The following is a 12,592-nucleotide window of genomic DNA, read 5'->3' on the forward strand; positions in this document are numbered from 1 at the left end:
GTGTGTGTGTGTGTGTGTGTGTGTGTGTGTGTGTGTGTGTGTGTGTGTGCGTGCATAAGTTGTTATTGCAGTTTTTTAATGGGAATGTCAACCTGTGTAAATATGGCTATCTGTGAGGGTAATACAGGGTGGAGGGGGGTGATAGTGGTGCTATGTTGGGAGAGATAACAACAGATTTTTGTGGCACAGAGTGGTTGGGGGGGGGGGGGGGGGTAAGAGGGTGTCGGGGGATGTGGCATCCGTTCTGTATCAGTGGTGTGTGTGTTTGTGTGAGGTCCATTTTGTTGCCTGGTGCCTCTCTCTGAGAAAGTGTGTGTGTGTGTGTGTGTCTCTCACACTTCATGTCAGTGCCCCTCTCTCAGTGACAACACAGGCTCGCCTGTTTTTATCTGGGACCCCGAGGCCAACCTTGATCCCTGCCGTGTAAAACACTGCTTCGCTCCGTACATCATACCACCCTGAGAGAGGACATAATCCTATTTTTGACAAAACAACACACACATGTAAACACACGCGCACACACACACGCTCCAGAATCCCCCTTGCGCTTCACAGACACACACGCACACACATGCACACACACACGCCAGCCATGAGGGGAGATGGTGTGAACGGGGTAGCATGTCTACCAGCGTGTAGGGATTAGAGTTGAGATGGCGTGATGCCAGACCGTGGGATCATCCCTCTTCCCTCAGGACACGGTGCTGCGTGACAAACCGCCCCCCCTGACAGATCCTGCTTCCCTCAGGACATGGTGCTGCGTGCGAAACTGCCCCCCTGACAGACCCTGCTTCCCTCAGGACATGGTACTGCGTGTGAAACCGTCCCCCCCCCCCCCCCGGCAGATCCTGCGTCCCTCAGAACACGGTGCTGCGTGCAAAACCTCCCCCCTGACAGATCCTGCTTCCCTCAGGACATGGTGCTGTGTGTGAAACTGCCCCCCTCCCGGCAGATCCTGCTTCCCTCAGGACACGGTGCTGCGTACGAAACCGCCCCCCTGACAGATCCTGCTTCCCTCACCACACGGTGCTACATGCGACACGCCCTTCCACCCCCCCCCCCCCCCCAGTGACACACACCCCCCCGACAGATCCTGCTCCACGTCGCTATCTGGCAAAAGAGGTGCTAAATGGTCGCCATGCCTACGCCGGTGTGTAAACAGTTTGTCTCCAAGGTCACCTATTTTGTACCCATGCCAACGACCCCCTCCAGACCGGGTCTCCTGCGTGAAACTGTCACATGGACTCAACAGAGGGGTTTCCAGTCACATGGTGTGTGTGTGTGTGTGTGTGTGTGTGTGTGTGTGTGTGTGTGTGTGTGTGTGTGTGTGTTAGTAGCAGTGTGTGAAGACTCCTGATTTACGCAACCATATATCTACGATATGACAACAAGCAGATATACTAGGCATGTCCGCTTTCTGGCAGTACACAAACAAATGGTGTCATGCAAATAATAATTCCCCTACGGCATACATCAGGCCATATATGCTCTTAAAAATGCACAGCCTAAATAAAATCTCGCACATTTTGTAGATATCTTCACATGCTTCCATCCTCTTGCGATGGGCCTGGTTCCATTCCAATAGCGAGGACTTCTCTCCTTCCCTTGTCGTTGGCAGAGTCGCGGCTATGCAGCTGTTCCGTTCTCAGCACCATGTGGTAAGGAGCCCGAGAGCCAGATAACTCCCTCCCTGTCCCTGGCGACAACTGGGGACGGCTAAACAAGACTGCTCTGTCAAAGATGGCACTGCCAGGAACGGCACCTGGGGGCCAGAGAGTGAGAGTCTCCTCAAATTCTCACTTCCTCAAAGGATCTGGCTGTAAACGCCTTGACCTTCTGATGTTGTTCGATGTTTCTCAATGCAAAAGTCGACACAAAGACTGACCATTCATATAGTCTTTCCAGGATTTAGAGGAAAAAAAACAATGACGTTGCACCAAAACCAGCTTTGTTTTACTGAAAGTATAATGGATGTATTTGATGTCACCCCCACACAATCAAGTCATTGTGACTCAAAAACCCACTGTCAAAACAAAAAGAAAAATGGCTGACAAATGCTGTGGCTGCCAGAGAACTTCCTGATACTGAGAAGCAATAAATAAATAAAAAACAGCCTCTACTTCCACAGCCTCCCACCCCAACACCCCTATCACCCAGAGCAAGCGATAGAAGGATACAGCCAGCTGATTAAAGTAATGTTAAACTGGTTCTGGGGGTCTCTTGGGAGCAGCTAAACCCATTCCGACCCTGTTAGCTCCCCACGCTCTGGTCTCAAACAGCTGGTCCCGGCATTCCGGCCTGTTCCCCTGGGCCGGTTGGAATCCGCTGCTGAGGTAGAGCCATAGGGCAGGCCTGGGGCCAGAGGCCTTACTCAGCACACCCCCCCCACCGGCTGGCTGGGCCCGGGGCTGCTGGGAGAACGCTGTGGCCTATCAGGTCTATCACAGCGGTGACTGTGGCCTATCAGGTCTATCACAGCGGTGACTGTGGCCTATCAGGTCTATCACAGCAGTGACTGTGGCCTATCAGGTCTATCACAGCGGCGACTGGCGCACTTCCTATCTTGCTTCCTGTCTCTGGAGAAGCGACAGCGTCAGGCTACCTGATTGTAGATCACTTTATCAACAGGGGGGTTAGGGAATGGTAAATGTCAGTGGATAAACAGTGGTGTGTGTGTGTGTGTGTGTGTGTGTGTTACAGGTTTTTACCATACATCCAAATATCAACCTTTCCTCTAACCTCTTAGCAATGGTTGACTCATTAATTACCACTAAAAACTAAGCCTTCAATGGTATGAAAAGACAAAACTATTCTACATACATACATCAGGTAGGTACACCATTGATCTGCACTGTACTAACCCAATGGAGAAATGGCCACATTCATCACTGAGGTCAGCAGGATGTCTCCTTAGTCTAGCTTTGTTTTGGGCAGACATGTCTGGTTGTACATCTCCACCGAGGAGACATGTGTAGCTCTCCTCCACAGCTCACAGACACTAGAACATCCTCCGTCCTCCCTTTGGAACATTTAGGAACAGACTAGAACATGTCCTCCCTTTGGAACCTTTAGGAACAGACTAGAACATGTCCTCCCTTTGGAACCTTTAGGTGTGTGTGTGCAGAGTCCACAGCCTACCCCCTGTGGTGCAGGCCTGGGCCTACCTCTCTCTCTCTCTCTCTCTCTCTCTCTCTCTCTCGCACACACACACAAACACAAACATCACCAGTGGAGTGTGACCACAGCTCTGGTCCTTGCTGGGACTCAGTGATCTGTGGAGCAGAACAGTTCCTATAGCGACTGAACAGTTCCTATAGCGACTGAACAGTTCCTATAGCGACTGAACAGTTCCTATAGCGACTGGTACTGTAAAAGGTGAGGCTGTGCAGTCTCAGTGTTTGCTCAGCAAACAAACAAAAATGGCCGAATCCTGTCCAAAAGTAGTTCTGCTTTCTATATGGGACATACTTTCTATTCTTCTTGGTGGGCTGATAAAAGTCCTTCAAAGTGTAATGCGGTTGGTAATGGGAAGTTAATATGTTTGGAACCATCTCGACTTGATTGCACCCTAAAAGTAACCCCAAGAGGTCAGCATTAGCGTGCCTGAGGCATCATTAGACGTGTGTTTAACTGAGCTTCAGGCTAACAACTGGCTGGGGCCTGCATATTATCAACCTATCAATCAGGCCATGGTGGAGACAGTGATATGAAGACCTCTGGGCCCTTTCTCCTTCTACTTGGGGATTAATTCTTGCATTAACAGTGACAGCTGACATGTGGGGGGCTTGTGGGGGGGGGTCATGACAGGGAAACAAACAAGACATGGCTGCCCCCCCAAACACACACACACACACAAGAGCCCTGCTCCTCTTAATCCATCTCTGTTTCCTGCTGACAGATGGGATAACGTGGAACTACAAGCCCAGGCTCTGGCGCCAACCCGTTTTATTGCCCGCTGGGTGCGCTTGTAATCTCCTCAGGGTTGGCAGCGGGGTGTGTGTGTGTGTGTTTGTGTGTGTGTGTGTGTAGGGGGGGCACGACGAAGGCCAGCGGTCTGGGGTCGGGCTACCACCTCAGAACCACTTGACCAGTCCCATGGGGGTCTGGAGCTATGCTAGCTAAACCAGGGCCTAGCATTATGCTCGCACGGAACACTGAGAGAGTCCAGCGTGTTTTTTTTACTGAACCCACACACAAATGTTTGTTGTACTACAGGAAAGGGCACCAAAACAGAAAAGCAAAGTCAAAGTCATTTATAGAGCACATGTTCATACAAGCAAATGTAGCACACAGTGCTTTGCAGAATAAGAAAAGATAAATAAAAACATGGTTCATAGTAAATGGTACACAAAACAAGAAAACAAGACAAGATAATATATGAAAAAAAGAGAATAGGAAGTTTTAAAGAAACAGTGAAAAAGATTAATATCAAGAAGATTTAATTATAACACAAGTACAGCTATATGATAAAAGTAAAAGTTCCTGCTTAAAAGTTCCCACAGTTTTAGCCAGTCTTAGGTTTATTGCCAAGGTATTCCAGAGGCTGGGAGCATAAAAGCTGAGGGCTACCTCCCTGTGTCTCCTGGTCCTGACTCCAGCAACCGTTAAAGGTTCAGTGTCAGAGGACCTCAGGGACCTACAGTACTCGGTGTGTATCTTAAAAACATGTCTGACATGTATTCAGCTGCATGACTGGAGTGCTTTATAAACTAATAGAATAATCTTAAAATCTAAAACAGACAAGTGACCAGAGTAGTGATTGTAGGGTTCATGGTAGGGTAGATTGGTGTGATGTGTGCCCTCCTTCTGGTCTGAGTGAGGACTCGTGCTGCAGCATTTTGAAGTTGACTTATATCTTTCTTTGGTACACCAGACCTGCTGTCTACTACTTGTGGGCAGCCTGTGGGCGGCTGTGGCTCAAGAGGTAGAGCAAGTCGTCCAATGACTGCAGGGTCAGCGATTTGACTGCTGGCTCCTCCTGTCCACATCTCAAAGTGTCCTCGAGCAAAACATTGAACCTTGAATCGCTCCCAATGAGCAGGCTAGCAGCTGCTGGGCGAATGGGTGAATGAGAGGCCGTGTAGGAGCCTAGTCCATTTACCATTTTTACCATTTATTCCAGTTAGCATCTAACCTGACGTGCCAGATGGTTTACTTTGCATAACCATCTGGGAACTCTCCATTGGAAACTGTCTGGAAAAGGGCAGGCACCAAATATACTTGGCATGTGATTGGATGAGGAAAAAGGAGAATTCACACACTGTAGTCTTGGAGAAGTGTCGGTAACGGGTGAAATATACTGGAAAAAGAAATGAAACCGTGCACTCAAGCTGTCGATGCTGGGTGATTTAACAGGCAACGTTTCAGCCTAGTGGCCTTTGTCAAAGTCTTGTTTGCTTGCTTGGTTTCATTACTTTTTCCAGGTGATTGGATGAACCATCAGAAAAAAATCTAAGAAGTTCACACGCTAACTTCAACTGCTCCTAGCGGTCATAAACCCGCCCAGTGTAGCTGTTTGTATTTCAAATTCCTCAGAACCAATTCTGATTGGCGAGATTGTTTTCCGATCGGGCTAAAAAAATGTCTCTATCATGAGCTTGCGACATCAGAATGGTCTCATGAGGCTAGTTAGCATCTATGCTAACTAGCATCTCTGCTAACTGGCTACTATAACCTAGCATATTTGCAAGTTTGTTAGCCACCTTTCATCTTGGACTCAGCCAGCAGTATCCCCCTCCTAACCACCCCCCCAACCCATTTTCCTTCTCAGCCACCATATGCAGTGGTGCTAAATGAGCAGAATGCCAGGCGGGTGAGACTGCCCCCCCCCACATCGCCCCTCCCCCAGACTCTCTCTGTGTTGTTATGCCAGGAGAGCGAGTGCCATTTGCTGCTCTCACTGGAGGGCAGAGGAGGGGATGTCTGTTCTGTGAGGACCCTGCCCCGCGTGCCAACTCTGACTCTGAGCCCCCCAACACACACACACACAAACACACACACCCCACGCTCTACGGTAGCGTGCGAGTGGGATTATGGGTAATGCAATAAAGCGAGGCAGGGGCTGCTCAGTGGACGCGGTCGTCCTCGGCCTCCTGGTCTGTGAAAGCAGAGACTGAGTTGTTGTGTGTGGAACTGATACTAGTAGAGGAGGAGGGGGGGGTGTGAAGGCTAGAAGTGAGGAGGGGGTGCATTGTGGGAGTGTAGCAGCGATGAGTAATGTTTAGTTGACATTGAGATGCTTGTTTTGGTCTAGAAAGAACAGGGCGCTGGGGGGGTGGGGGGTACAAAAGCTCCTAAGCTGGAGGGTGTCCAAGCACGCAGGCTGAATGTCAGACAGTAGGAGCTAGAAAAGGACATCTCATATGGAACCACGAGCACCGAGACATCTGGACTATGCCCACGGTCGGCATCATTAAACTGATACCTCAACTTAATGAGTGCGGCCGGTCAAGGACTGAACAAGAACAGGTTTGTGAGGGGGGACTCGCCAGGCCCGAGAGGAAGCACGCTTTGTTGGTTGCGAACCTCAAGGATAGCAACACAGTACTTGACTGTTCAAGGGCATGAGGAAAAGAAGACATAATAAACGTCACAGTGCAATAAAACTGCTACAAAAAACTGTGGCATTCTACTGGCTTCTTATTGATGGCTACTCTAGGAATGGTACAGGTACATGTAAATATGCTATTATACTTCTTCCTTTTTCTTCTTCTATCCTTGTTTGACAAAATACAGACAGGCTCTATTAATGTGGGTGATATTGGCATTGGGTGCCAAGGGTGATTTGGTCTCGCTTCAGATCATATTGACAACTACTGAATTGTACATATATACTTGTTGTAGATGCTTTTTTTTTTTTTTTACAATATACAATAATGTTGTAACAATAATGCTACGGTATCTCTAGGATACAAGTGATGCGTCTCCTGTTTTTGTAAAGACACATAACCTTTGTTGGAATGTTCCAGTGTTTTTATTTTGATTTGCACCCCCTGTCCGACCATTCCCTCTGTGGCTATTGCGTGCTCTCAAGACTTCCCCCTGATTTGTACTTTTAACCAATGGGGTAACACAATAGCATATTTTTATCTCTCCTCAGGGAGAGTGCACTGCAGTGGTTTTTGAGAGGGGAGCACACAGAATTAGGTTCTTAGCCGATGTCACAGGCATAAGGACAAGTGGACTTACAGTGACTGGGGAAGCAAGAATCCATTTAAAAATCAACTTTTTAAAATCCTGTTTGAGCACTGCAAAGAAGGAAGTGACTTTAAATTATTGCCATATAATGAGAATATGGGTATGGCAAAAATGTTGTTTACAACAAGCTTTAAAAAAAAAACGTCTTTATTTATTTAAACACATTCAGGGGGGAATGTAAACAGGAAGAAAAGAAAATAGATGAGTCGATGAATAAATTGGATGAGAAAACCCAGCCAAAAACAATACAGATTACTATTTACATGGTCCCCAGCATAGGAATGGAAATTTTGATTAATCCCTACAAAATGGTGGTCAGGTTCATCCAAATTCAGATCCTTCTGCTTTCGATTGGTGGTCAGCTAGTATTTCACCCCCATAAGCATACCTTTCAAACAGTCTTGCTAACTCTGGACTTTCTCAGCTATTATCCCGGGTCAGATGATTCAGGACTGAGGAACTTTTACGAGTCAGCCATTACAAACAGCCATAAAGCTCTGATAAACATGTGTTGTAAACACACTGTCGGGACAGAGTGATACAGAGCGCTGAAAAGCAGCTTATACAAAACTGCTGAGGTAAAAAGTGTGAGGCTGGGGCCATGTGTGCCTAATTTAGCTATTAAAACAGAAAAATAGTGCTGCCCTGGTCAGTATGCACTGTATCTTTTCCTTGTCCCGTTTTTCCCAATAACTCAGCATTCTTCCCGAGCCGGGCTGGGGTGGTGGGGAGAAACCACATCCTCTTGGCGGTGTTTCTTCTGGAGCCACACCTGGGAGGGAGACCTATCACCTCTCCCTCGTCTTATCCCTGCTCAGACCCTGCATGGCTGCCAGCAAGACGGGGGTTGGACAACATTACATTCCCCAGTGCAATTATGTGCAAATGTAACACACTCATGTACAACATTTCAATGTATCAGTTCCTCTGGATATAACGTACAGTGGGGGTGGAAGCATAAAACACAGGCACGTTAGTAAGATACTCGCAGGACTCAAACTTGCAGGCACTCACAGACTTGCCCAGGCCTATGATTGACTATGTTAGAAGTTGGTCTGCCGTTGTAATGGGATTGTGCAAGCCACATCGTAGCGGTCCAGACCCTTTCATTTGAGGTCAACCCAACCAGAGAGAGCAGGACACCAATGTAGTAAGGCCAAATGAAAACACCGCTCATACTGTAACTGCCTTCTCCTACAAACTGCTAATCCTATCTGATCAAGTGTCTTGCATAACACTGAGGTGACCGTGCGGCTCTCGAGTAAGATTCGATTCCAGGAAGTAGAGAACCGGGGGGGGGGATAAAAGTCGCCTGCGCCCGAAATTGCACGCCATATCTCAACACTGTTCCAGCTATATAACCGCTAACCGTCACAGCTCCAGAAAAGAAAACGGTCTCTGTCGGGGGACATGAACGGAAGGCCGGGTGTTTTTGCGGGAGTGAGGAGCCAGTCTGTGTAACGGAGACCTTAATCAGAACCAGCCTCCATTAGATCCATAAAGGCAGCTCGGAGAGTGGCGAGTCTAGGCCGAGCGTCCTGTAATACAGCGCAGATGGAGATGGGGAGAGAGGCGGAGAGGTACTGAAAGACTAGACCAGCTCCGGAGCCCGACGGCCGGCCTTGCCAGCCGGCACTAAAGCGAGCGCTGGAAGCCGCAAACGTTGGCACACGCCTCTACTTTGGGATTCCTGGGGTTCCAGACAATCACATTGGCTCTTCTCATTGCTGACTCTGCTCCCCACTCCACTCTAGCTTGTTTTCGCTGCATAATCTCCATGTTAGTCAGGTAGGCCTATGGGATAGGCCAATGATGTGGTTGTTGTCTATTTTTGGGGACGTCTGAAACTGTGTCTCGCAGCAGAAAAGCTCCCATGGATTTTGAAGTGGTGCAGCCGCTTCTATACATAACATGTGTGTCCGTGCGTGTGTCCGTACGTAGCATGAGATTTAGACCAATCAGGAGTCGCCACTATGGTTGGACACCAGCTCTAGAGGGCGGGAATGAAGAAAGCATGGCCTGCTTCAGACAGGGGTAAAAGGGGTAAAAATGTCACAGCTTAGATACTGTATATACAGTATACCGTAGGAATCCTGGTTACCAGATGAACATTTTGATATATAATATCCGTGTGGCTTAAAAACTGTAGGAGTAGTGAGAAGTTAGAAAATGGGTATGAATTTGAAGTTGCCAACTACCACTAGAGTGAAGGTCTACATTCTGCCGTTTGTGTGAATGGGGTGGGCATGGGCATGATTTTCAAATAACACTGAATATTTACTGAACTATAAATAGCAATGCTTAGATATTTGAATGTGAGTGAAAGCATAACAATCTGAATATGTCGGTGTATAATATGTGAAAATACCGTGGAAATTGTAGGAGTAGCAGCAGTTTGCAAAATGTGTGGACATCACCAACTGCCACCACTGTAACAACTAAACATTCCATAATTCATTTCAATGGGACAAAACTATAAATAAAACAGCCGCCTTCTAAACGTGATGACATATGTCTGTTCATAGCATGAGATTTAGACCAATCAGGAGTCACCAATACCGCTGCACTCCAGCACTAGAGGGCAGTTGAGATGCTCAAAAATCTGCACCACTTACTTCACCACCTGGGTGTGATTTTTCCATGCATCTTGATCTAAACATAATGGATACATCTATGAGTTTCCATGTTTTGTGTGTGTGTATTTTTGTGCATAGTTCTATCCTCAATACCTTGTGAAAAAGGGAGTTTGTCCATACATCCTGATTATGCTCAATGGCTTCAGAGGGTAGAATCACTGACCACAGCATGTGATGTGGAATTGTTCTTTGTAGGGGGTCTATCTGTCTCCAAAACGCAGCGCTGTCGTAGCCTAATGAGTGTTAGCGGCGTCGGCGGCCACGGGAAAACAATGGGCACATTCTATCAACCACGGCCCTCCAGAAGGAGAGCGCAAACCAGAGAAGAAGAAAAAGACAAAGGTAAGCAAAAATAAGGCGGAGGTTTTTTTTTCACACCGCCAGCCTCTTTGTGGCCCTGGTGTTCTAGGGCCCCGGAGCCCCTCGTGTTTCACCCCACAACTCTGCGCTCTGCTCCGGGGGAAACGCAAACCTCCCCTCCCCTCCCCTCCCCTCCCCTCCCGCTCCTCCACTTTCCCTTCATTTCATTAGAGGCTGATAAGAAAAATAAGCATGGCATGAACAGATCCTTGGCTCCCGTAACAGGAGGCCTGCAGCCATATGGAGCCCTGTTTAAGATAAATATGCAGCGACTGTTGCTCTGTAAAATAATCTCTGCTTCTCCTTCACACGCCGGATTAACAGTGGGCTCCACAAACACAGGGACCCGACAGGCCAGATGCCTAATTTGGGCCTCAACCCGAGCACGCCACTCTCTCAACCTGAGCACGCCACTCTCTCAACCTGAGCACGCCACTCTCTCTCCCCCCAGTTTCCTCTCCTGTATAATTTCGGCCCTCCTTTATTCCCTGCAGGAAGACCTACTGGTTTTTACATTTAGTTCTGTGTGTCACCCATTCGTTTCGGGCCCATAGTGAGACAGGCGCCATTTTAACCAGCTATGCCAATGAAAAGCTAGCTCTTCGTTGGCACGGATGGATGGTGTTTATACTGGGAGACTTGGGTTCGAATCGCACAGTGGAATCCCAACAACTCGCTACTTACTCTGAACTCACAAAGACTCTTGTTTCACTCGGTTACATGTGGAAATGTGTCTCCTATCTGAAATGCAGAGCTCAAAATCATGAGGAATGATTTCAGTGCTTACCTCAAGACGCTGCATGGTTTGAGTTCCAGAAGATTATACAAAATAATTCAGAATCAATGGATTATACAAAAAACCTCTATCAGCATATTTCCCTCCGCAAACTTCCACTTTTCCCACAACATTACAAGCAGCAGGAAACAAGCAAAACAGACCCTGGATCTAATTAAGATGCCACAAACTATGCCCTACACTTTGTCGAACAAATTACTGACTGAGAAACTTTTTTTTTTGGCTGATTACATTTTTGGGTCACAATAAAGAGTGGGAAGGGACCCAGACTGTATATAATTGTGTTACCCCCCAGTATGATTATTTTTATTTGCAAGTGCATCTTAAAGAATAATAGATATTTTCATGACTTGAGATGTCATGTAATTTCAGGGTTCTGGTGAGAAATGTTATTCTTGTGGGTAAAAGTTTCCGTTTTTCACAGTATGTTCATTGAGAACAGACTGAGGTAGGCTTCCAGTGATCTTGTCTTTACTGGATGATTGACAATCTTGGGGGGAAAAATGCAGCTTTTACCCTCAAGAATAACATTTCTCACCAGCACCCTGAAATTACATGACATCACAAAATGCAGACTACATCTTGAACGTTTTAATCACCTGCCCCATTATCCTCATAATGGTGGAAAATCTCAACGAACTCTTCAAGATGGCTGCTCACTTTGAGACACCTTAATTTCCTTTATGTGCTTCTTCCTGGACCGGACGCCGGCCAAAAGCTGTCTGGCCGAGTGGCGGGCAGTAAAGCGGGCGCGGGGCGTTGCTAAGGTGTTAAACGGTCACGCTCGTCTCATCCCGTCTGGTGGGAGGGACGCCAACGCCGGTCTGGCCTCGGCGCTCCGGGGGACGCCACGCCGGGCGCCAGGGAAACGGGTCCGGAGTCGGTGCGAGTCGAACTAATGGGCTACATGTGGCCTAACGGGGCTGACTTTTACTACCACACGCCAGTGGAACGTCTGGGCTCACTAATAAGGGGAACACTGACAACACCCCCCCCCCCCCCGCCACCATGGGAAGTTCTGTTAATGAGTTTCTGTTTTGTGCAAGCACAGGCCCAGACATACCTGTAATACTCTCACACAGCACTGACACTACAACTAATGAGGCCATGAACCACCAGGGAATCATGTTCGCTTCCTGTTGTTCATGTCCAGGTGGGTTATTGGCTGCTGGTAAATCTAAGATAACCCCCCTTCCACTTTTCAAATACCTGAGAACTCTAAATGGGCAAGACAATTATCTGCCGTTATCCCTAAAATGACATGTTGGTGTTTAATGAAATTAAGGATTGCAGGACTATCTAATCCTGAACTGTAAACTTGACTAAATCTAACTAAAGTGTCATGAGGAAGAGGGGGTATCCAGCATAGATTAACCCTAATAATAGATTGAATGTTCTTACTTTAATACAAGGCTCAATCTGTGTCCAGGAAACTCTCTCTCTCTCTCTCTCTGTTCTCTGTGTAAATGTGCATGTCCTACAAGTCTCTCTGTTTCCTGGGTAGCTGGTCATGTCCTACAAGTTGCCAAAGTCAAAAGGTGCGGGACTCAATCCTCCGTTGTTGTCTGGCCTTCATAACATTTCACCCAGCACCGTTGACGTT

The sequence above is a fragment of the Borostomias antarcticus genome, assembly GCF_949987555.1.
Source record: "Borostomias antarcticus genome assembly, chromosome: 1".
NCBI classification, from domain to species: Eukaryota; Metazoa; Chordata; class Actinopteri; order Stomiiformes; family Stomiidae; genus Borostomias; species Borostomias antarcticus.